The 27,196-nt window shown below is 42.8% G+C and overlaps 1 protein-coding gene and 1 long non-coding RNA gene across 9 annotated transcripts in view; one reads left to right on the plus strand and one right to left on the minus strand.

The window, feature by feature from the left end:
• Lar (tyrosine-protein phosphatase Lar) overlaps window positions 1–27,196 on the minus strand; it is a 380,644-nt gene that overhangs the window by 86,693 nt on the left and 266,755 nt on the right. The window lies entirely within an intron of this gene.
• Window positions 1–27,196, plus strand: part of LOC139823292 (uncharacterized) — a 132,445-nt gene that overhangs the window by 75,960 nt on the left and 29,289 nt on the right. The window lies entirely within an intron of this gene.

The following is a 27,196-nucleotide window of genomic DNA, read 5'->3' on the forward strand; positions in this document are numbered from 1 at the left end:
TTCTCTCGGAGTATCTGTCGATATCCGCGTTTGGAAAACCATCCGGCAGTTTGCATAGTAACGGGTATGGATCCGCGAGATAATGCGCCGACGAGAGATAGTTTTCGATCCTACGTGTCTCGGCTTGAGGAATCCCACGATGGGAAGTCGATGCACGTTGCATGCCGCGTACGGGCACGCGCGACAGATTCGTGACGTATTTCCACGTGTACTTCCACGCGAGATGTACGAGCGGATGCATAGAAACCGCTGATATACGCCAGGTACTGAAAGGGTCAGGCATTGTTATTTATATAAAAGTCACGAAAAAAAGCAAAAAAAGAAGGTGGATAAAGATAAAATCGCTAGTGGAAGATACGTAGCGGTAATAATTATTAAACAAGACGATACACTTGCGACAGTGTGAAGTAGAAACGTTTTCACACTTTTTCGCGAAACGTCGTGCTACCATTACGTCGTCGTGCATAATTTCGCTGTTACGCTTTCGGTAAAGAATCACGTCCGTCTTCACATGAGTTTGCTCGTGATTAAGAAAAGCTAGAAAAGCGGAAAAAGATTGTCAATTCAAGATTACTATTCTGACAGACCGGAGTGATTGATTTTTCGTATAAAAGATGCTAAATCTATTCTTTTCTAGATATAAATTAAGAAGTACGAATAATACACAGTAGTAGTAGTAGATACGTGATTTTCGCGAAATGTTAATTCAATTTACCGAAATTGGCAATGTGCATCGTGTATTCGTCAAGATCTTCGGTTTAAGATTAAATTTAGTACGCCCATCATTTCGGATTTGCGTAGCGAAGAATCGATAAGATTCCCGAGACGAGAATTATCGATGGATAGAGGGTCCGGGGATGGTGACCGCAGACGCGATGGGATTCCCATACGGAGTTAGATACCCGTACGGCCACGTGAGTACGTTTGGAAGCATATGTAAAATAGATGCGGGAAAATAGACGAAAGGACACTAGGGAGTACCGGGCGAAGGTTGAAAGAAGAGCGAGCGAAAAAGAGAAGAGGAGACGAGGAGAGGGAGAAAGAGAGGGGAAAGAAGGGAACGCGTCTTGACTGGCAGCAGCCTAGGAAGCTGCAATTGGAAATGCAATTTTGATGCAGAATACACGAGGAAGAGTCCTCGTAAGCTGAAGGAGCGGCTACAGCCACGGGAGTTACTACGAGTGGCCTTTACTTTAGGGGAACGGCAGCGGCGGCGGCGGCGGATGCTGCTGCTTGGGAGCAGTGAAAAACCTCCCCTCCGTTTTCCCCTACCGGGGATAACGGGACGGAGAGGTCGCCAGGAGGCCATTAGGTAAAGTAGGTTTTGACTTATGCCATCGCGCTAGACGCCCGATATATCTCTATAAACTGCTGCATAAAATATAAGAGAGCTCGCTTCGCCGTCTATATGCGGGATACGCGCCGCGCCGCGCCGGCTTCAGGGCGAACGAGGACTCAGGCACCTGTAAGCGGCGGCTTATTGGCTTACTTACACCTCAGAAGAAGCTGCGTCCTTTCGAGAGGCCTTCCGCCAAGCGCCGATGGTAAAATTTTCGACGTACGACATCTTCGGAGGTTCTATAATATAGACGCTTCTTTGTTCTATTTTCGATAGAAGCGACGTGAAACAGTTTGGTCCTTCTCGAAAAAATGACTTTCGATAATAACAATAAACTCTAGTTTATTGTTGCTCTAGCATAGGCAAGATCTTGGAAGCTGCATATTTTCTACAATGCGTACTCTATGCAAAATATATAACTTCATCGCATTTATCGCATACATTCGTTGTCTACGGAAATTTAAAAAAAATTTATTTTTGGAATATGTTAAAAAAAAGTCACATTTTAACAAATAAAGGTTATACGTTATACGTTGCAAAAGGGAAAGATTTGAAATAAGTTTCTCAATCGTCTTAAATAAACGTTGTATCCCAGGAAGACGACTGTTGTTTTAATATTAAGAATAGGCGAGCACATCTAGCGCTGAGTTTGTGCGTCGAAAATGTAATCCCGTACGAACAATCTGTCGAGGTACACTTAACGAATACCTTTCACCGTTCGTCAACAGTACGATCGATTACAGCGGGCGGGATGTATGTAAGTTTAACATCGCTGTTGGAAGTTCCCAGCACCAGAGTATGCAGTTGCCGCGCTTAATATCAGCCAGGTTGTGGGGCAGTTCGCTGCCGCAGCGAATTACTTTCAGCTTCGTACTGTGTTTACCGAGTACAGAGGGAATTATTAATGACTCGTGCTTTTGGATTGCCCGTACTTGCTGCGCAGCCAGATAATCCTAACGCCTACCGCGGAAGGTTTACGCCGGCAACGATTATCGATACGCCTCATTACTTAATAACGCGGTTGCGCATTAAGCGTGTCGAACATTAAAACGCGCAACGATTGACGGATCAGGAAATGTCCATAAATCTTGAGTGTCGTTGTGCAAATGTTGTCAGATTTTATACACTGTGCAAAATGGAGTGTACCATCAGACATTCACCGTTGAGATTATTCATCAAAATTCAGGTTTTCATCAATTTTTATTTATATGCCGTATTCTCTTCGTAGCGTAGAAAACATGGTTGCTCTACATCATACGTATCAATAAGCGTTGTCAAACGGAAATCGTGAAAGCGGTCGCGTAAATAGAAAACGAGTGAGGGGAAGGTCGTTGCGATCTTTTAATTAGCAATCCCAGCGAATCCGGACAATCGCATGGTTATATCCGCGGCGGTGAACGCGACGGGGGACGTGCGTTCCGGCGGAAATCAAACTCCGCTCCCGAGATGGAGAGACCGGCGTATCTACCCTTCCGCGCACCCTCCCTCCGGACTCCGGATGCTTAACCAATTAACGGTTAGGTTAATACGATGGAAGAGGCGCGCGAGTTCCACGACTTTCACGGAAGTGCGGAACGGTGCTCTATCGGCGGCACCCTGTCTTCCGAGGTTTCTGTCTCTCCCTCGTCGTTCGTAGCCCGTCGCCATCCCGCGTCCGCGTCGTATTTCTACAGCCTGTCTGGTGGCGGCAGCGACCCCAGCCAGCAGCCGCTGCCAGCTCACCCGGAAGCTTCTAATTAATCGCGGATACCGCGCGAAACGGTGCCGTTAATTGACGCCCGGTAATGTGATTCTTCCGCTCGGGCGCTCCCGCGCCACGCGCTCTCCTTCGTTAAAACCGAAGCAAAGGAAGCCGGATGGTTTGATTGGCTCTTTCGGTCAACTTTTTCACACAGTTCTCACCGGATAATTAATGCCTCCGGTGCTTCGCGATGCGGGTCTTCCTCATGACCGCGGGGCATTATTCATCTGGTCCCTCAAGACGCTTCGTAAGGACTTTTGCCTTATCGACGGACCGCAATCAAGAAGTCTTTGTTTCTTTATATCGCAAACACAAAAAGAAGATAATAATGTGTATCAAGCAATATTAACACAAGAAATTTCATATATTTATAAATAAAGCAGCAATTAAAGCAAAGATAAGACGATCAGAAGCGGTAAGACAAGTTTCCAGAGTAACAGTAAAAGTTATTGACATTCTGCAGGTCATACATATACTCTCCATTATACATGTCGGTTTATAAACTTGCATTAAGCTAACTCTGCAACAGAAGACAAATATCTGCCGTGTTTTGGACTACAAAACTTTTCTCTCTCTCTAGTTGAAAATAATGACGATCTCGACAACAATTTAGTTTTCTGTGCAACAAAGCAAAGTAATACTAGATACGCGTATCCCATATATCGCTCCACGCTCTTTGTTTTGCGTCGACGGTTCGCGCGAAAGCTTCTACAAAAACATACATCCATATACATACTTTGCAGATTAATTCATGGAAAGCTATTTGTGGTATAGTTCACCGACGCAATCAAAAAATTAATACGTTAGAGCTTGTAGAGGAAATAGTCGCTGATATCCGGTATATATTTATCTTCCGATAAATACGAGCCTACTCGTTCATCTAGATAGGTACTCCAAGTTTAAAGGTCTGTACACCAGTGGGCCAGTCGGTCATTATTGCGCAGAGAGTTTACACACCCGATCGAGGTATACAGGGACTGCAGCAGGTCTCTGGTGTGGAATATCCCCGTGGACCGGAGCTAACGCGCAAACACGTGGGGGCCAACGTCGAAGCTGCACCGGCTAAGTGTTCCGGCTCATTAGCGCATATGCATACACGCGTGAAGGATTTACACGGGATCGGTGTGCGTTACCTCGTATAGAGGTTGATTCGAGCGTGCCGGAAGCGTGCTCCATCTCTTATTTAAACTGAACGGCAGCGACGGTGGAGACGTTGGTTATGACCCCTGAATGATGGTTAAATATTATTTCCCGCGCATACAGATCTAACTATCATATTTAATGCGTGCGTATTATTAAGTATAATGTGCGTTTTGTCATTTAGGTCAGAGGAAACGTTTCAAATATTGAAATGATTGTACGTTCGGAGATGATAATCAGATATGATAATCAGACAAATTTTACTCTTATTGTTAGACGAAATTACACATGTTATATATAGAAAGAATAACGGATTTATGACATAACGCGCTATTGTCGCGGCTTAAGTCTAAATATTAATTAGCATGAATATCAATGGCATCGGAACGAGATATTGGTTCAGATAAAACATCGCTTTTTGATATTGACTTATTTAAGGGTGTCATTAACGAATATCTGATTATGGCCGTCGTAGATCGACCAAATTGAAGTACGTAAATGCTTAACAGGGGACCATTTCGTTGCGCGCAAGAAGTAATGTCGCGCGAGTGACACTCTACCGATATAATAATAATTAATGAAGGAGGAAGAGCGACATTACGGGCGCCGGTCCGTTTATATAATTTATCGCATAAATATTTTGCCGAACGATGCAAGTGGCAGGAAAACGCAATACGGCCCTGCGCGGTAACATTTCCATTATGATTTACCACAATCGAGTGTAACTGTTTAGCCGGGAAACTACGGGGTATATGCGGTCCGAATAGTTCAATTAGTGCTCAAATATTTACTCCAATTGCGGCGTATCGGGACGTTATGGGCGCAACAATGAGAGAGGGTTTGGCCTCGAGTATCGTATAAAGCGCAGTGTAATCATTTGCGCCGATTACAGAAATTTGGCACGGATACAGCCGATCAAATTCGCAGACGTCTCGTATTATCCGATCGATCGTAACCTCGTCTAATGGTTTAACCTGTCGTTAAACGTCACACTCGATTTACTCCATCGACTGGGTATCTCTCGACGCGCTGCGAGCTGCGCTATTTCCGGTGCAATACCATTTTGATTCCGAATGGTCGTCGCCACTTTTACCGATAGTAACACTCCATGCTCCAGTTTGGAAATTAAATATACAGCTGTCCATGATTAGCCTGGAATCGATTTCTCTTTGGTAAAAATTTCACTAAAAGCTATTTTTTTCATAATACTTTTAAATATTTAGCTTGATATATTTTATTAAGTATTGATTTCGATACTCCATTAAAAATCTTGAATTACAAAAAAGGATTATGTGTTACATATTTTCAAATTTAAATTGCATCTTTTATAAATAACGATCTTATATTATTTTTAGTTATTCAGACCAACAAAAAACTTGATAACTAAATCTAGGATACTGTATATCCAGACTTGAAACCTGTATGACATCGTCCATTTTTTATCATCGCGTTTCTGCACAGAGTCAAATTTTGAAATATTTAGTTGCTTAACATTCCGCTCGAACTCGCTTCGTTATTGTTTGACAGAGATTAAAGAGACGGCAAGTACATTTTTCGCTCTGGAAACGCGTTTTGGCTATTTTTTTCGGTAGCTTAACGTCGGCCCACTTAGCATTTCTTTGAAAACTCGTTTCCCCTTATCTTACGTTCTCCTTTCTCTCGCGTACGCGGACCCTTCGACCTTTATCCTTGCCCATGTTTCAGTCAGGCTCATTCATTAATGCCCCTCTTATTTTGGCAGCGAAACGACTAGTGCGGCCAAGCATACCGAGCGAGTATACAACCCTTTCGAGTTTTCCCAGCTTTCAGTTCCTTCGTCTCTTACTCTCATCGCTCGCTTTTCGGTATCCAGCAGGTTTCCTCCTCAAATGTTGCTCACTTTTTACCCAACACGCACACATACACACCCAAACACACACATACACACATACATCAGCCCGACTCGTTTCGCCAACTCTTCCGCCTTCTTCGCTAACGTACTTCTTCCTCGCCTTCTTCTATTTCCGTTTCGGTCAACTCCACAGTCAAAGAATACTCTCTTCCCTCCTTCCTTCCATCAGTCGCTTACATCCCGATTTCCATTAGTATAATTGCCGGAGAACTACCCGCATCTTCGGACGCGAGTCAAGGATGCGGGCTACAAATGGTTTTCCGGGGATACTTCCGCTTCCCGTTACTTCCAGCACGTGGATGCTTATTTGGATGTCTCGCCGTCTCGAGCGATCTCCCGCTATTTATCGATTGGCGTCTCTCTTCCACTCAATCACTCACTCATTCTTACTCTCTCTGTCTCTCTCTTTGTCTCTCTCTCTCTCTCTCTCTCTCTCTCTCTCTCTCTCTCTCTCTCTCTCTCTCTCTCTCTCTCTTTTCACTCTCGATCTTCGTCGTCACTGTTATTTTATCTCCTTCCTCTCGTTTTGTCTTATTCCGGCGGCTTTTCAGCATCGAGGTTCGTCTGCACGCACACTCTCGATCTGCAGGAACCTCTTGATTGCGGGATTCCCGGATGGAAGAGAAGAATGCGCGGCAAGTTTCCTTGCCGAGGAAATAAGTGGACTTGATCACGCAATTGATTTTCATGACCCGACGGTAACGATTTTTCTCTCCGTCTTCCTAACCGCCCCATCGTTTGTCGCATCTGTCAGGATAGCCGGCAATCTGTACTGGATATTTCGTGCATCGATTGGCGATGCTTCAATTTTAGGGTACTGACAATTTTAATTCAATAACGAAGATCATAAAAAAAAGAAAATCTACTAGGAAGTTTCTGAGGATACAAAAAATATAATATTTAACAATAAATTATACTTTTAAAGATAAAATACAAAAAATAACAAATTCACTACTTTATCTTCCAAATAAAAAAAAACTTCGCGGGTTTATACGACGATTCGAGAAGTATTTAACTCACGAATGAGAAACGCGTGAACTGACACACATGTATTTAGGGAAAAACTCATGTCACAGGTTATGAGTGTCACACACCGGGTGAATGAACGAAGCTGAGAGGAGCACGTATAGGGGGCCCAAGAGGAGGCAGTTTCGCAGACGGTAAAGGTTCCGCGCGGTATAGGGGCCAAGTGGAGAGCATGAATTCCAAAGGCCAGTCAGCCGTAACCGCGGGACAGAACTTTCACAATATCCCCCTCGGCCTGTTAGCCCTCCTCCTATTCGATAAAAGTTGTAGGAATTTATCGCGCGGCCGTTTCCAACGGTATTGTAGGAAGCTGCGGCTTCAGCCATTGTGCTACTGGTCGTGTAGCATTCAAGGCGCGTGCTGCCGCTGCGCTGCGAGAGTCGGCCGCCACTCGCTTGAATGCCCATTCAACTAGCTTCTGTGTTTTCCCATATGGCGCGAGCAAGCGTTGCTTACTTTTCCACATACCATCGCTTCCGCGCGTCCATCTCGCTGCCCCTTTCCACGGCTTCGCTTCCTAAAGTGGGACTAACGAAGGATGCCCTCTGGACCTTCGCGAGACTTGTAACAGACTTGCACTTGTAAGCGGAAGTGATGAGACGCGCGTTTCTATACGTATATGATTTAATAAAAGTTATACTTTGACGGATTTATTTCAAACAAAATTTTGAATTTCACAATGATCACTATTAGTACGCATAGAAATCATATTTAAATTATTTATAATTATAAATATTGTCCTTTCAGATTGTAAAAATTGAAGTCAGAAACAAATTTTTAATTATATGCATGTGTACGTTAATAATTCATTTTTAAAATTTACAATGTGAAGATCTTAACACAGGTAATCGGCCATTATTCGACAGAGATTTTCTGTTTCATCCTTAACCATTGATAAAAATAAGATTTTCTCAATCGTCCGTCGCTCGAAAACGGTTACCAAGAAGATTGGATTCAGTCAATTAGAGACCACAGACTTCGTCAATTAATGTGACAAGACCCAATCATGCGAAGTCGCATTTTCCGGCTTTTTCCACAACGATCGTTTCGGATGCTTCACGCTCTCAACACGTACTATGCGCAGATCCTCTTGGATTATAATTAAGCAATTTATAGTGACTGCACGCCCACGATCGTGGAGCTTGACTTGGGAGTAACGAACACAGTGTGGTAATGGTGAAATCGTGATTTAGATTAAGGATTGAGTTAGGGAAAACCCTCGAGAGTGGAGAGTGGAGAACAGAGAGAGCGTATAAATATATAGACCAGAGGGAAAGAGAAAAGGAGGGAAGGAGGGGAGAGAGAGAAAGAGAGAGAATGACAATAGGTGTAGATATGCGAAAGGAAGAAGAGAGAATGAAGAGATGGGGAAAAAATAGAGGGATGAAAGAAAGTGAAGATGAAGTACCTCAGATGAAGGATGCTCGAACGTTGAGCCTATCCTCCAGTATCTGCGATCCCTTCTACCATCCTGCGACCCCTCCTCCCCCGCCAGTTTCAACTCGAAGATTCGCCTGGGACAAAGGATCCGGCCACGGGGATGATTCTAATCGAATATGATTATCTGCCATCTTCATCAGACCGCCACGTCCGCCCCCCTTCCCCAACTCTCCCTCCCATCCTCACGAGAGAGCCCTCAGGCACCGAGTTCGTCATGCGGCGGATCGGGCTCGCGGGAATTTTCTCTCAGACGAACGGATGGACGGATGGAAACGAGAGCTCGATCTGGCGAACGGGTTGCTCGATTTAATCTACGTACTCGAGAAGTAGTCCTCCATGGAATTTCAAGTGCAAGACGAGACCGGCAATATTAAACGCTCACGCATCGGGGTATTCGGTGCTTTTCTATGGGTTATTGCTGTTGGCTCACATCGCGCGCGTTATAACAAATATAATACGGTCAAGCATTCATGTATATATGTGCGCATAAGATTTAATAATATCAGTAGAGAATCCGACGCTTCTCAGTTGGGGGCTTTTCGGAAAAGCTAGTGGATTAGAAAAAGAGAGCAATAGCGAGGAAAATAAGCAATAAAATGAGAAAGAGAGAGTGGCGAGGGAGAGCAAGTGAGGATAAAAGATGGAACGGAATTTCAGGTAAAAAGATAGAATCTTCAGAATTATTTTTCTCATTATTCAAAGCCGATTTCATCGTCTTTTTCTATCTGCGGTAACGACGGTCTCTCCTTTAGGATTTCAACGGTTCTTCGGCCGATTCTTACGAGCTCTTCTGCGGCCGGGCACATGTTTGCCTGGAACGAGTTGCATTTCGGCGTGGCAATACCCTTTATATCGATTTTACGGCAGGCTGAGGCCGACGGTCTCGTTGCATGCGCAGCGGTCGCTAACGAATGCATCCGTGCCACTTCGAAAAACGGCTTGCGTAAAAAGCCGCCTTTAAAAGCATATAAAGTTTGACGCGGCTTCTCTGCTCTCGGGGTTGGAATTTTGCGAAATCTCTAAAGTCTGACTTAAAACGGTCGAGCCGATTATATCTCGACTGTTACGTATTTCATCGAACATTAAGTCCATATTTTGATAATTTTCTTTATATAAATAGATTTTATTTCATATTTTAAAATAACAATTTAGTTTAGGTCAACAAGATGTGTGTAAACGAGAGGGCAAATGTGAGGGAAAAAAGACAGGAGTTTCACTTGCTTTCTTTTCTCTACATAGAATAGAAAACTATTTTTCTAAATAACCGTCAATATTGTTGGATACTTCAGTGTTACGAAAAGAGCGAATAAAAACACGATGGTAATCGCGATGAAAGTTCGATCGACTATTTGGAAATGTCTCGAAGTTGGGAATAACGAGACGAGCGGAAATCCGATGAATGTAGCCTCGAGAAAACGCAAAGTCGATCGACATGCACGTACGTACGTATACGTATGTACGTACGTACTTGCCGTCACATTTCGTCCTCGTAAACAGCCGCGTAAATAAAACTCGTGGCAGCCGCGCGGGACACGGTACAAATTCAGGAACGTATTCAGCGGCTATTGGGACGTGGATTTCCGTCGGTGGCCGGGAACACCGTCGCCGAGCAACGGGCTATTTATTACTCTTCTCGCCACGAACGGTCCACCCCGCCTTGATGCATATAAACATGAAGAACGCCGGTGCGGCGGCGGCGGCGGCGCATAAACGCTGTAAGAATTTCACGGATTTTCCCCGGGACCGGTCAAACGCTGCCGTCTTTCGCGAAATTTATATACGGTGAATAAACTGCTTTAGAATGCGTATGATTTCAACCGACACCCCCCCCCCCGTCTCTTCATCTTTCACGTTCTCTCATCGCGTTACTTCAAACCCACCGTTTATGCGCAGCTCCATGGCGGCGAAAGCGCGACGAGCTGGAGCTGGAGCTTGTAAAATTTTCAAAATGTTCCGAGTCCCGTTTCAGACTCGGTAATTTGAGGACGGTAAAAGCGTCGCTCGACGTTTCCCGGCGTTTTCCATCGACGTTGCATATTCCGGACGGCGGCGGAGACACAGCCGGTGATGGAAACGCCCGTGAGGGGAGGACACCGTTCGGTTCCTGACGATAACTAATATGGCTGACCCAGCATCCCCCGGACGTGGGATAGCTTCGGCGCGGACGGTACACTTTGATGGCTTACCGAGACTCCTATCGGTCATATTAAGTAGCCGGGCATCGGACCCCCCGTCGATCCTATCTACCAGCGAGGAGAGATGGAGCCCATCCTTCAGACCGCAACTTATTCGTGCGGCCACTCGGTGCCGGGGACCGCACCCTTAAATCTTCGACCCCCTTGACCCCCATCGGCTAAACGCGCCGCAGCGCTATCCCTATATATATATCGACGAGGATGGAAATTCGAGAAGAGCGCTCGTCCTCCATGTTTATGAGAGTACGTGGAATCCAGTTTGGGCCAAAAACGAAAGCTCATCGTGGCCGCACGCGATTCAAAAGTAGCCCATCCCCAAAGACGTGAAGTATCCTGTGGATTCATTGCAGCGAAAATGGAGGACGCGATATGGAAGTGCATTTGCCGCGTGACGCAAAAAGGGGTCGCGCATGAATACATTGAATGTTTATAAATCTGGACGAGTATAAATCTAAATTCGACCGCGTGCAACCATCCGCAAGATGCAATATCATGCGAGCTGATGTGAACACGATCCGCCGTAATTGATTGGGGAATATTTCAGGAATATTCTGGAATTTATGCTCTCTATTGCAATGCTGCATATACATATTAAAGGCCGCGTTTATATCGCGCATTTCGCACTGTGGAATACACGTGTGTATTTAATATGAAATGTAATCTTTACATATTGAAGGAGAGAATGAAATTTTGTATATTAGAGAATATTAAATTTGTGATATAAATAGAGACCGAAAACTATAACGTACAATACGATATAAAAATAATATGATATAAATAGAGAACAGAAAATCATAGTAGCATTAATAATCCGTATTAGTCAACAATATAACATTGTGTTGCGATAATGCGAACATTGCAAAATTCCCAGAGTATTTATCAGAATTTCAGTATAGACAAGATTACTTTCGAAAATTATATATTAATTTCGTAACAATTGTATTATCCATGCGTGTAGTTTATCTCGAAAATTTTTACAAGCCATTTGTAACACAATAGTCCGGAAGAACGTAGAGAATCCGGCTATACAACGTTAGAACGAAGGCTCTCGTATGCTAAATATAAATCCCCACTCATTCAGCAGCAACGGAAAACTCTACTTGGCGGAGGGAAGGGACGTTGTGCCTCATACCGAAAGAGAAACTCCCCAGAGTGGTTTTCTGTCTTCGTTCGCGGACTACCGGGCAAAGTCGTCCGATTATCGAGTTTCGCGAAGTCGGACGTCGTTACAGCGTGAAATTAAAGCCAGGGCTTCTCCTCTCTCCCTCGTTCACCATCCTCCACGAGATATTCCGCGAGGGCTGAACATCGGTAACGAGGCACTCGAGTCCAGCGTCGACAGCTCGAAGGCCAACTTATCAGAACTCACAAATAAGGACGGCCGGCGTTCTCCGAATATCCTCAATATGGATTCTAGACGCCGGAGTGCTCGCAGCGAATTTTTCAACGTTCTTTTTTCATTGCTTGCGAGCGACCAACGCCTTTTTTTTGCTTACGAAAAATCTCTCTCGTTCCTTTTCCGACTTGGCTCGCTCCCCTTTCTCTCTTTCTATGATTATTGCTCTTTCTCTGTTTTCTATTTCCGCGGTTGCACCCTCTCTCTCTCTAGCTCGTTCGACCATTATTCTAATGAAAATATGATGAGATATCATTTCGCCGACTGATTGCCCTCATTACCGGACAATGCCCGCCGGCTGTGCCGGCATTTCCGGCGTCGCGCGCTCTACCTTTGATTTAAATAGCGGACGTTTTCCGCGGTACCATTTTATCCGCGGGAGACTCTTCCGGGGTTGCGTCCACCCGCTCTTCGTTTCTCAGTCGATGGTCCGTGACGATCCACATCTACGTGCGCGCAATTAGGATTCCCGCTATCAATTCCGCGGAGGGTCAGCGAATCGGTTTCCTTCGCGCCGTTAAGATCTCCGAGAGAAAGAGAGAAAGAACCAAAGGGAAACTCTGAGAATAAGATGGAAAGTCCGGTACTTCAGCGAGCGCGCTCCCGAGTTTTCCGGCTCGCGTCCCCCTTCGTCCTTCTTACGCCTCGGTCTTCGTGACTAGAAGGAGTCAGACAGACAATTCCATACCCTTCCACGAGTCTCAGGGGAAAGAGAAAAGGTTCGTCTGGCTTCGCTAAGGGAATAAGAACAATGATGACGGACACGACAGTTTCCATTTGGGGAAACTTTCCGTTCGCCTAATGCAACGTATGTCGCGAGCGAGATAAATATTGGCGGCCCAGTTGAATTTAGTATATACACTTGAAGCGAACGAGCGTTGTGTGTGGTATACGTGCGGCGCGTGCCTTCGAAAACTCGAGAGGGTAGCTTTTTAATAAATGAAGAACGACAGTGGTTAAAACATTTTCATACGGTGTAAAAGTGAATTAGCTTGTTTTAAACAAAACGCTAAATTAGTTTCTCATCTACGCGTATAATAGCATGACGATTTTTATGAAATTCCGTTATACCATAGAGAAAAATGATTAATGTATTGCCGCGATAGTTAACGCAAAAATCGCATCGTCGTGTATAATCGTGGCTGCGATCGTTAAAATGACAATTAGACCGCAATTTCGACTTCAAAGCGATGTCATTTTTTGTCGTTTATCGCGATGATTTTTACGCGAAAATCATGTGCATTGTGAAAGGCCGCGCGTTTGCGATAAAATTGTTCCCGCCGTATTATTCTCGCTGAAATTATATGCTGCTATGTATCTGTCATTATTTCGAACATTTTCACGCATATTCAGGGGATATTATACGAATCGTTTTCGCACGCGTTATTTTTTGGCTCATAAATATCAAGTTTTTTTATTTCTTCATAAGAGGACATTGTTGTCTTAACGATGTCTGTATAACCGCTTTCATGCCGCCTCCGTGTAGCAATTTTTATGACAAAGAAAGAGAAAAAGAAGCAGATGCCGACCCTCATAATTGTATATAACAGAAAAAAACAATTTCAACCTTCTAGCCGGAGGAACAGGATGCCGAAAGCAAGCAAAAGCGCGAAAGAAATTGTCTGATAGGTACTTCCGTAGGGTCGCGCGAAGCCGATACGACATAAAAGGGAACGTGAAGGGTAGAAAAGTACGGGAAGTCGTTCCAAGGGCGGAGATGGTTCGCGACGAAGAGAGCGTCTCCTTCTCTTGAAAAAAATTAGAATCCGCTTTTTTCGGACGGCATAATTCAATTTACAAACTAAATCGAATTGACGTTTGCACCACGAAACGAACGCCCACCGGATTAGTAATCAGGTACTCAAATTTCGGTACTCCTTCTTGTCGCTTCATCTTCGGCGATATTCTTTGAAAGCCTTAAGCTTAGCCTTTCTTTCGTTTTTGCTCGACTGTTACGCGCGTTTTCTTTCTAACCGAGAGTCGCCTTGTTCGTGAGTATTTTTCGCCACTCGATGTTCTTTTACATTGTTCAACGCATCCGCGAAATCGTTTCTTTAATCGACTTTGGTTAACCACGGCTCGGAGAATGCAATTCATATAAAATCAAAATGTAACGCATGTATGGCTTATGATTGATTTATATCGTGCGGCAAATAATGTCAGCGGCCGAGTAAATAACTCGTTCAAAATATTAATTATCGATTATACCGGTCCGCACAATGTATTCCGCGCATTTTGTTTTCCGTCGAAACAATGCGCGATGAAATTTTGATATGACTTTTATAACCGATTCAATAATTCAACATATTATTTGTTCGTCTGTTTTGTCGACATTTTTGCCGCGCGCGTAGAATAGCAACATGTCGGGCTAATGTAGAATAATGATGATAATGACGATGATAATAATAATAATAACAGCCGTAATAGTAATAATCAAGCGCAAATGGCGGTCCAAAGAGCGATCGAACTTTGTCCATCGAAATATACGCGAATCCTACGCAATTCAGTCGTTTTTGAGTTGACATCATCGCATATCACAATGCATATTCAACGCGTAATTCCGTGAATTATTCCGCATAATCGTAGACGGCTTTGATGTATCGTCGCATTGTCACAAATGCATCAGATGATTTTAGAAACATCATGTTAAAAAAAATATATATATATCTTAATCCTGTAAAAATAGACAATATGCTGTTTCCACTCATAATTTTATCTGCTTTTGACACGGATACAGACTAATTTTCAAAAACTTTTTTGCAGAATTTGAAAATTCCACTTCGTCTCAGCTTTTTCTATTGCACCTCATATTTTATTTTCCTTTCCATATGTTAAAAAAGAAAACGTTCGGACGTTTTCTTCGATAGAATCTCTCGCTACGCACAAGCCGCCATCTCTTATGCCAGTACATATTGCGCGGTTCAAGTTTCCGGAAGTGACCCGCCGCCTCAGTTTCCGTTTAGTCCGTTCTTCTTTCTTATCCGCCCTTACGGGCTTAATTCCCGAGAAAATCGGATTTTCCGGTCGATTGGAAGCGCCTTCTACGTACGTAGGATGCTCTACTCTACTACCCTTGCTCTTTCCTTCTCTCTTTCTTTCTCTCCCTTCTCCCTCTTTCCCTCTTCACGTTCGAATCGGTCTGAGCGCCTCGGTGCCTCTAGCTTTTGTCGAGTAAAATTCATATTTATTTCAGTCTCTTAAAGTCGAACATGCGTATAGGATGGCAGCAAATGGATAATAGAAAATGGGAGGAACAGAGAAAGGAGAGAGAGGGAGATGGGAAAAGCAGTCGCTTTTGTCTCGGTATTTCCTTCAGGACAAGCGAGCCCCGTCAGTCTCCTCTCTAGGAGAGATTAGAACGACGAGAGATACGTGCGTGTCTCCCGGCGGAAGTAAAGGAGACGAATAGCCTTTCTGCGAGACAAACTTCCTGCCGCGGCGATCTCCTCTCTAGCCTCGCATAATGCGGCAGATCGCGGGGAAACGAGACTTATCGAGTGCATTAACCGCAACGTACCTCGCGATTCATGAGAGATGCTTTCTCACCGAACGATCGGAACTTCTACGAGAGATAAGAGACGATTATATACTTGCCACAATTTCTGCCGTAACGCAAGATTCACGTACATTCGTTTTTGCGAATACTCAAATCAAAATTTTAAAGAAATCATTTCGAGCCTTTAACATTTCAAATCATGTTCCGAGGATATTTCTTGTTCTACTTTTAATTTTGCTTTTTTTTTTCCGAAACATCGGATGCTTTCGCCTTAACGAATCCATTGCAGAAATTTATGCTCGTTATTTTCGCATTTCACGATTTGCGTGCGGTGGCAAATGATGATTACTTTTTCGTTACTTCGCATCGCGAGGCCTTCTTTCGCGCGTTTCAGCTTGAAAGTAAATGGGAGAAATGCCGAGAAAATAAAAAGCAACGTGGAGGGAAGTAAAGTTGGTCATTAGAATTGCCCCAAGGACTCCGAGCTGGCTGCATGGACTCGCAGGCACTTTAATCTTAGACTCTCGGCGGCTTAAGCTTGCGTTAAAAGACTTTCCGAGCGAAGAATAAACAACTTCCGTCTAAATTTTTTTACGCTGATGATTTTCGCGCATGTGTTATCTGCTTCGGTGTAATTAAGCTTCCATACTTCCGTCTCAATAAATTTTGTGCCGAATAACGAACATAAAATGTTTATTGGTTCCACTGCGTTTTGCTAAAGATCGAGCAGAAGCAAATCTAACTCCGTCGCAAAGAAAAATTCAAACTTTTAATAACTTTTGGCGATGTAACATTCGATGCGAGAAATCAAGTTATCGAGAGCAATGATTGCGAACGAACGGTAAACGTTGCCGGTCCCTGAGAGTACCGGATGCATTAACTAAAAAGAGATAAATAAGATATTAGAAGTGAAACTTCAAACAACTCGCCTGCGCCAGAGTGCAATCCACTCAATAATTCATTATAGAACGAGAAGTCGCAATTACGGGGCAGAGAATCTCCAATTAAGGCACTCCTCGAATCCACGCACCCTACGGATCGTAGGAGATGCTCCCGCGATACAAAAAAAATATCCAACTTGGTAACTTTGGTAGTGGTAGCAATAGGTCAAATATAAAAAAAAAGATCCATAATTCATGTTGTATTTGACTTGCTTTTGTAGCCTCTCAATTAAAAACTGCTTACTCCTAGTCGATCGTCTTAGTGTTGCTCTCGCAACTGTTTTACTGCATTTGCTAGTGACCAACATTGTATACTCTTTGCAAGAGAATTTCCGTGACGAGACAATTCCTTCTACCTTTGTGCGAAAACGTCCGGATCGAAAAAGCAGAATCTTGTAAAGGAAGTCGACAAATTCGTTACGGAGAGTAGAGAAGCAGTAAGCAAAGACCGCAATAGAACATATATGTACACACACATACATATGGGGTGTCTCAGTACTATATGATATTCTCTCGACTACAAATAAAACTAAAAAAACAAGATTTATTTTAACAGGATTTGGTCCTACCGTGTTATTACAATATCACATAAAAATCTATCTTAATATTTTATATATTAAATGACATATTTTTATGTCAAATTACATTTCATAATTCTGCAAATGGATAACGAAAGTTCATTCTTCAATTAACTATACCCCATTTTAAAAACATTGTTAATTTATCATGGAATTGCTCACGAATATTTGAAAAAGAAATGGAAGAAATAAATGAATGATGAACAGATTTGTCTACGTTAGAAATATAATAGGTTAGCTACAAGGACATCGAGCAGTCCTGAGGCATTTCGTACATGTATAAAGGAACGGCGGTCACGGCGAGCCACGAAAATTGGTACGATTCACGAATCGATTGAAATGGAGTACAAAATCATAAAACCACTCCGCGGTTGCGAATAATGGTTTTTCGTCTCGGACAATCGGGGACGGGAAAGAGCTGAAAAAGAAAGAGAGAGAAAGAGTCTGTACATTCAGCACAGAAAGTCGCGGATCGAATATCATTGGTTTCCATAAAGGAACGCGTATGTAGCAAACGCGACGGCGATTCCTAACAGGTCGGACTGTTTTAAAACCTGAACTCCTTGAATCGCGAACAGAGAGGCGAATAAAGCTCGCGTTTTTCCGCCCTTTCTCGTCTTTCCCATCTCATGTTCACTCCGGGATCTTTTTCTATCGTTACCATCTTCACGCCTGCTCGAAAGGACCAAACAGAGCTATTGTCATATTGCCACATTATTCTCCGATAAGTCTGAAAAGAATCAATTTGTTTGGCTTTCGCGTTCGATAGTCGGCATTTCTTCTTTCCACTGTCGTTCTCCATTATCGCCATAATTCATTTCGATATCTGTCGCGACGTTCGCGCGCCGAATTATATCTCTATCCGCGCCTTTTCGGAAACTTTTTTTTTTTTAGACTTGTTTGCAAAACGCGAACGGGGAAATAGCGCACTTTGTATCGCGAAATACCATCCTCGGCATTTATTCTCCTCTTCTTACACAAACGCATCTCGCTATCTCTTTTTTCATAAAGTTTGTTTCTTTTTACAAAGGCTTTCACCAAACGTTTCTCATAAAGCTGTCTGTTTTCGTTCGTTTCGATGAACGTTACTGCAAACATTCGACCCGGAAAGACATCAAAGCGCACGATTTGCGCTACGCAATACAAACGGATTTCGCGAATTCTCGTCGACGCGAAGCTACAGGTTGTCCCGGCACGATGGAGGACGCCGAAGATCTGATTCTACCGAGGCTTTGCCCGTCGATTTAGCCCGTCGCGCGTGTTTTATCGCCGTAGAAAAGCGTCACCATCTTTCGGAGTCATTGTCGGCGGGAAGGTTTCATTGCCGAGGCTTACGAGTGCAATTCGCGACGGACGGTGGAGAGTGAGGGGGCGGCGGCGGCGAATGCCACCGTGCAGGAAATTCTCCGGGAACCCGCGAGAAAGTTAGATTGCTGAAATAGTTGCTGACGTTCTTATCTCTGTCGCGGCTGGTGGCCTGGCACGATGAAGAAAAAACCGAGCAGAAGGGGATGTGCGAAAGGGGTTAGCGAGAGACAGAGAGGGGATGAGATAGATAAACGGAGAGAAAGAGAGGGAGATATATATATATGTATATATACGTTCCAGTATGCCGCTGGTGAAAATTCGCAGCTAATTTATGTGCCAATTAATTGCTAATTAAGGTGCCGCTTTTTCGGGCGAATTAAATTCTCCGGACGAACCGCCACGACGGTTTAGATAGAAGCAGGGGGGAAGGAAGAGAGTACAAAGCTGCCTCCCGACGTTCCAACTAAGTTGACTGTTACCTTCTTAACTTAAACTTCTCGCTCTCTCTCTTTATCGTTCTACCTCGATTTCTCGTTCACGCTCGAAACTCTCTCAAACCGGAAAGATATTCGCCCGGGCGACGTCTCGCACTTCTTACTGTTCCAAAACTTTTGTCCCCCACTTTTTCATTGCGGATCAGGCTTCAGTCGGTGGGTGTTTCTGCTCGCGCGGGTACTGGACGCCGGATATCTGCCGCACGATCGGCCACAGACTTTTGGAGGAATTTCTAGTGAATCCTTTTTCGCTGAAAATTTGATAGCGAACCGCTATTCTTTATATTTGAAGCGCTGTCTCGTATCTTATCGATCATTTTGACGAGAAAAAAATCAAACTTTTCTTAAATAAAGGTGTGAAATTGCGAGAAAAACTGGGTACCATCGTATTCACGCGCGATTTGTGAGTAACTTTTTAAAATTTTCGATTCTTATCTTTTTCTCGTTCAAGAATTACGTGCTCGACAGCTTGACTTGTCATTAACTTTCGAGTAATTTCGCAATTAGGGCCGCCATCGAATTTTCGTTCCCTTTCGATAAAAAGGATTTCCCGGGAAGGGGATAATTTCGATTTCTATTTTCGCGCAAACGCGAGGTCGTTTGCCACTAGTTTACGGACCGTTTTTCCGGAGAAGGTAAGGTTGATTTTCTATCGATAGTAGTCCGGAGGCTCGTTTTAAAGGAGCGCCCGGCTTGTAATTTTACTGCAATGGAAGAGGCAGCCAACTGCAGACGCGCCTTCTACCGAGGGATGTTTATGCGTTTCCCCTAATTCCTCGCTCCTTGTGAATCGTCCTCTCGCTTTCGACTCTCGCGGAGCAGACCGTGTTCGATTGTAAGGGTCGCTGCGAGAGTTTCTACGACTGTTGATTCCGCCAAGAGAAAAGCTCCATGTAACCGGAGAGCGGGTTAGAAGGGAGAGGCGGGGACGGAGGAGTGTGGGTTGACTGCGTGGCGAAAGCGGGGGACAAACAAGCGGAATGGAGTAAGGCGAAAGAAAACAACCCCTCCGTATACGCGAAACAAAAGAGTCCTGTGCTCGAAACAGAAATCCCGCCGCTCTTTTTCTTCGAAACAGGAGTAAATATTGTCCACCCTCGGCGCGTACTACGCGCCCTCCACTCGTACTCGGGGTTCACATCGGCCGTTACAATATCTAGGGATTGACAATTCTCCGGGTCTCTTCAAGCTCTTCACGCTCCGGTGTGCTACTTCCGCCAACGCGAGCTCGTGCTGATACTTCCGCCCGGACTCGTGCACGATGCTCACCACATTTGATTGACTATCTCGAAGTCGTTAATAGCATCCAACTCTTCTTTCAAAAACAAATCGTCATGCGGCGAATCTCATAAGTTAGCGTGAGTGTCGCTGCGAGAATTTTGTATAATTTATATATAGAGATTTAAATTATGTGTAGTAGGCATATTTATAGTATAATTATTGGTTTGTAATTTGCCAATGTGCTCGTATATCGATATTATGTTGCTTTAAAAGATTTTTTCGCGCATTTGTATAGTTATGATGATGCGCAATGGCAATTAAATATGTCTAGATTCAGTTCATATTACTGTATACAGCGGTAGGATTAATGGAGAACGATCGCTCATTGCGATAAACAAACGGCTTATGGTTTTGAAATGCACGATTTTCCCCAATACACAATGGATTGATTTTTGCATTCTATAGAATGGAACGATTGAATGGATTATCCGTTGCACGTTTGCTCGCAAAACAGTGCATACATATATTCCATTGTCTCTCGCAATTTTTAAGTTCAATGGATTTTATTTTATATAAACTAATATTTAAATGTGCCTACGCCAGAAAACGTGCGCATGTCAAAAAATAAATAAAAAGATATAAAATAAAATAAAACCTTTTATCGTCGATACCACAAAGGGTCTATTAAATTATGTTCACGCAGTTTAAATATTTTATTGTAAAGATGACATTTGCAAAATATTCGCATTCTGCACGCAACGCAATGGAAAAAAATTTTTTTTATTTGTATAAAAACATAATGGTTCCTTCATTCCGCGATTCTGTACTTGTTAGTCACATTAATCTAATTAATGTGACTAACTAATTTCTTATAATTTCATTCTCAAATATATAAATAGTCAGTTTTATTGTACATTTTTTTTCTACGCTCATCTTTTTTATTGGCTTTATGATAGTGAAATCGGAGTGCTCTCTTGTTTCTAATGTTCTGAATTTATAACTTTCCATTCAATCATCGTGCTAAAAATCATCCGGGGAAAATCGTTAATGACATTCAGGTATAATAAGAACGGCTACGCAGATGACGCTGATATTATAATTAATTAAACCTTACTTAGCTCGGATACTAACGATTTTATGGCGGAAATCTGGAAATACCGGTTTAACCGCGCGGTCATAAAATCCCCGCTTTCTTAACTACTTCGTAATACGAGTGCTGGCACGCACACTCAAATCGACATTTCCATGTAGCGAACGCGAATACGACGAGCGGAAACCTGGAGCTTATTTACGATGTCTATCGAGGCGGCTTTAGTTTCCTCGTAGTCTCGTTTTTCGTGCTCAATCGCTTCTCGAATTAAAACGTCCGACTTGGCAAAAGTTCCGTCCGAACTACCCCGCCTAAAAGGAGAGCGGATTCTCGCGGAGGGTTGGAGAACAAGGCGGGGGGAGGGGACAGGCGAGAGACTCCGGTTGTTTTCTTCGGGATTTTTCTTACGCGCCTTGCGAGAGCACACCAGCGAAAAAGTCGCTGATGGCAAATCGCATCGACGACGTGAGATCAGATACCGGACGAGTCAGAGCAGAGGGAAAAGGAATCACACGATGCAGCTTGTTAATTAAGTATCGGATTTAGCCAATGCTCCAACGATCGTTCGGTTCTTCGTTCCTCGCAGCAAAGTTTCGTAGTTTTGAAACTCGGAGATGACGGCAAAACAACAATCGGCATAAACTTAAACTGCATTTTGCATTCGTCCGAGCACTTGTTCACTCGAATCGAATCAAAAGTTAAAATCATTAACTCCTACTTTCCGACTACGGTTAAAGTTGGGTAATGTATTGCAATGAGATCAATTTGACTTGATAAATAAGTAACGTTATAGAAAGTGTCTTAGCAAGCTTTTACTTATGCATTCTTTTACAATTTTATGATTAACTCAATAAAAATACCGAGAAACCAATATTTTTCGTAATAATTTAGAAAGAATGATCGAAAATATAGGATTTATTATTTGCGATCGCTCTATCTCGAGATTTTTGAGAATCAAGTCGCAGAGATAAATAAATAGTAAAACCATATTTATATAATTTGAAAAATAAACTTAGGGAAAAAAATATTTAAGAGTGAAAATAGAAAGATTGTGACAAACGGCAAGCTTTACCGATTCTGATTGAAAAGAAAATCAATTCTGAATTAAACGAAAAATCCATAGATTAAAAGCATATCGTTATCTCGTACAGTAGATTTTACAATCCCTATTAATTCGCAGGATTAGATATATTTATAGCAATAATTGTCAAGATTTAAGTGAATGCTTCACAGAAGTAAGAAATTAAAATGAATATTACAACGCTCTCATTAAAATAATGCCGTTATTATAGCGACGCATCGATCCTTGCGCCCGTAGCGCTCTCTTAATTACCGCTCTGCGAGCTGTGGCAAAGAGGAAGAAACAAGGTAACACAGCGTTTCCCCATAGAGCCATTGTTCATTCGTTATTCGCGCCTGTGCAGGATTTAACGCAATTTCCATTTTGAATACCGTCGACCGTCCATCCAGCGTTCTTACATCGGGTGCCGATTGTACGGTGGCAATTAAAACGGCATCATCCCCCCCCCCATCATCGCTTCTGTATTCCGTTGGTTCGGTGGCCGACGGGCGTCCTAAAAGAATTATATCGCGACCAAGTTTCGAAGGAGAGATAGGACGATAGCCATTCCGTACGAACTTTCGACGTTTCGATGCGGAGTGTGTAGAACGAAGTGGCTAGTTCGCCCGGGCGCGGCTACGAGAACCAAAGACGCCACTTAGTTCTCGTGCAAATTTAATTCCGCATCCCCCTACGGGGGACGCGAAAATTGGGGCACCCTCCGTCATCAGGAGGGTTAATATACTTTGTGCATTTAGCGGCGGAGCACGATGAATCGCCCCGGGAACGAAAACGTGACACGACATACAAGGCCCGGCCGACTTTAATATTACACGACTCTCCCCGTGGCGAAATCGCAGAGAGCGAGAATCGTGGGATAGTATCTTTTATTTGCCGCTGGAAACTTTCGGGGCTCTCTCGGACGTGCGTTGTTTTGTTCGTACGAAGGGAAACATCGATCCAAGAACACATCACTGGAAAACGACATTATCCTGTCGAGAGAAACGCAACCAATAATTCAACGGCGTGTTTTTGTTGCGCGACGCGCAAGAACCTGCAGCCGCGCTTCGGGGAATCCTGGAGCGAGGAACTGTCGTGTCGCCATCACGTTCCCACGTAAATCGACAAATTTTTATCCTGTTACTTGTTGGCGGTGCAATTACCGTTGCATTGAATTCAGATATCGTCTGTTGTTCTTGCGCAAACAATGAATTCAGACGCTTCCCTTCATACCAAGTTCTTTTTTAGAATATCAGTAGCGATCTGTATCAATAAAACGAATACGACTTCGATAAATTATTTTTGTTTTTCTTATAGGAAAATATTGTACCTACAAGTCTTCTATTTAGAGAAAGGTAATTTCTTTGAATTTACATAGAACTAGAAACGTGATAATTTGTTATTTTTTATTCGCGTCATACTTGCATTATATTTCTGTACCTTAGAAATAAAAAATCGTATGTCCAGTTTTTGTCAAAATGGAGTTATAATAGTACATTTTTCGATATATCAGGAGCTTAAATTACATGACGATAAAGGGTACGTCTATCTTCTGTCTAGTTCCTAACATATAACGTTAAAGAAAAGTTATATTAAACATTTTCATAGTCTCAATTTTAAACCAGGTATTTTTTGCGCGTTATTGGCAGTTGTACTGTATTAAACATGCCAGTTACATTATTTTATTAAAAACTCAATAAATCGAGAGTTACTTGTATTTTTTATCTAAAAAAATACATTTTCTTATTTAAAACTTCAAATCCTGTTTTCTCAAATTTCATAATAATGGAGGTACGATTCTCTATCTCTAAGGTACAGAAATATAATGTAAGTATGATGCGAATAAAAAAAGAAATAAAATATTTACCTCTAAGGTTCAGATTTATACTTCTTGAATATCAATGTTTTTTTAACGTGACTTTCTATATTATGGATTTACCAAAAATAGTTTTATTACTAAAGGTATTTATAATTACGATCGGATACAAATAATTCCTTGTGGTGCGATATCTCGAATCACGATACGTAGCAGAAATTCGTGGAATAAAATTGCAATAATAACAACAGAAGCCAGTACGCAGTTTGCTGAACCGTATCTCGAAATGGTTTTCAGATTTTTGCCGTAAGAAAGAATGGTTGTACTACGCGATGGAAGAAAAGGGGAACAAAATTCTCATGAAAATTCTACAATGGCGATGGCGGTGTTTCTCGTAATGCTCGCTGATCCTTACATTATATCCGATGTTCCTCGCGCATCATACCTCGCATTTATTGCCTCTATTGTGGTTTTACAAGTGTTCGAGTTTCACGACATAGGTACGAAGACGCGATGCAATTATTGAAAATTTTATTATTATTATACAGATTTAACGGAAAAATATTTCTACGACTGATATCTCGATTTGGTATAAACTATCTTGGCGAAGGTAACACGTACGTAATACTACACAATTATCATTTCCGATGTAATGTTATCTCCCAATCATTATAAAAGAATTTATTTTGGAAATGCGATAAGTAAAACAAATAAACTGCAGATGCTCGGTCAATATTTCAATTATCTGACCAATCGTTTGTGTTTTTGTTTTCTGCACGCGCGTATCGTATAACCACGCGCGATTGCTACGTCATTATATCATTACATGCCTCGGCTAACAATTAATCGCATTATCCGAATGAGGCTTTACCGCGAGCTTGCAGGTATTTATCGTATCAATGGATTGGATAACGAAGTTTGCGTGGTATACGTACGGTCGGGGGTCGATATGGCCGACACGAGCTTACAGCCTGGCAGTAAATAGCGAAGCACATGGTTCGCGAAAACATCACTTATCAAGGAATATTATTCCCTTTGAGTAATTTCCGTAATTATGAAATTTAGCAGAAAAAAAAGAACTATCGGATAATCGCTCTTAAAAGTTTTACACGAAATGCAAAAGCGATTTTTACGAGAAAAAAAAAGAAAAAAAAACGACGCTTCCCTCAGTAGTCATTTCGCGACATAAACGAGGATACATTTATAAAAATATACAAACATAAATGTACACATGTGCGTCGTCGACAGTCAGCAATTAATCAGGTGAGCACTCAAGCACGAGCAAAAAAGGTGCTCAATTTTCGCGGTATGTGTCGCGATTTAGCGAGCAATTAGCAAAACGCGCTCTCTTGACGGTTGCCCTCTTTCCCTGCTTAAATCCTCAATTTGGCCTTTAATTCCGGAATACATAGACGGAATTAACTTTGTCTTTCATCAAAGCTTTTTTTCGTGCGCCCTTCAAAAATATCTCGGCCGGCCAGCCGGAGTAAAAGCTCGCTGAATTATTTGGAGCGCGGACAGACGCTCGGGACGACGATGTGGCGCGTAGTCGACGTGGAATGTACAATATTATGCTTTGTGATGCCGACGAAATTATTTTCATTTATCAGGAAGTCTATGTTCTATTTTTTTTCTTTGTTTCTCTCTCTCTCTCTCTCTCTCTCTCGACCAACGCGCATTAATGATTCGCAAATAAAATAGGAGTGCGAATAAACGGCACGACAAAAACGTTCAATTTGACGTATACTGATTTCACGATAGCCCACGCACGCGCGCATTATTATTGCGCCCGTGGGAACAGGCTCATCTGGCCGGAATCAACTTTATAACAAATAAATTGAAATCGCAGCGGAGGTTTCAGAGAATATCCGTGATTTACGAGGAACGGACCGGCCACCGGATGAGAGTAGCATTGACAGGAAATGTCCAACAATCGAGATAAAAAAAAGCTTGACGCGCATATTGGATAGGTCGGTACGGCATCATCGATGAACGAAAACAAGATGGAATAAAGAAAACCTTAAAGAATACCGAAAGGACAAAAACACAGTCGGGCGTTGTTTTCTTCCCCGTTGAGGAAATCACGAGCAAACATATTCGAGAAACGAAATTAGAATTAAATTAAACGGCTGGCCAAGCCAATTAAAACGTTTTGCGAAAGTTCAAGAGATTCTCCCTCGGGAACGGGTAGGGTTTCGCGGCGCGGTGGTTTTTTCTTCCCTCATTACGTCGTTTGCCGTCTTGGTCGTCGAATCGGACGCCATTAAGCTAACCGGTCTTCCGTATAAATACCGCATAGCTGAGAAAATAGAGGAAGAAAGAAGTTGAGCAAAATGTGGGCAAAGTTTCTTGTTTAATTTCAGATTTAGAAAGATTTACCTTGCCACGCTCGCTATATCGATGTGATCGGCCGAACTCGAGCAAAGCCTCGAAATACTTCGTAATATCAGCATTTTAAACAAGTGATTGAAAAACATTAGATTTTTAATCTTAATTTCGGAAAGGCAGCGATTTAGAAGCGATGTAATCGAAGTGTCATTGAAGGATCAATCACAAATGAATGATAATACATCATCGTCCACGTCGACTCGAAGTGCGTTTAAGTGAGGTCTAAATCAGTAAACAGTTCAGAAGCCGTTATCCGCGCGCGTCACAGTCAAACTCCATAGTACACGCGAGATAGGAGGAAGCTTAAAGCTTCGAACATTACCAAACGGTAGCAGCTGTACCGGAAGCTTCCTTTAAATATTAAACAACGTAGCGACGTCCCCGATAGCGCTAATAGTTATTACGCGATATCGTCCGGGAAAACTATCCCCAAGGCAAGTGACTTTGTTATAAAACACAAACCGTGTACTCGGTTTACCACTACCACCGGCAGGATAAAACTAAAACTTTCCATCGTATCGTATAACGTAGTCCTTTTGAGCACCAAGCCTGCCGACGAAAATTATGCCGGGACATGCAGTTTCAGAATAAGGGCCTTTCTCTTTCTTTCATGCAGTGCTGTCGTAAAAGCAAAAT

This window comes from Temnothorax longispinosus, chromosome 12, assembly GCF_030848805.1.
Source record: "Temnothorax longispinosus isolate EJ_2023e chromosome 12, Tlon_JGU_v1, whole genome shotgun sequence".
Lineage (NCBI taxonomy): Eukaryota > Metazoa > Arthropoda > Insecta > Hymenoptera > Formicidae > Temnothorax > Temnothorax longispinosus.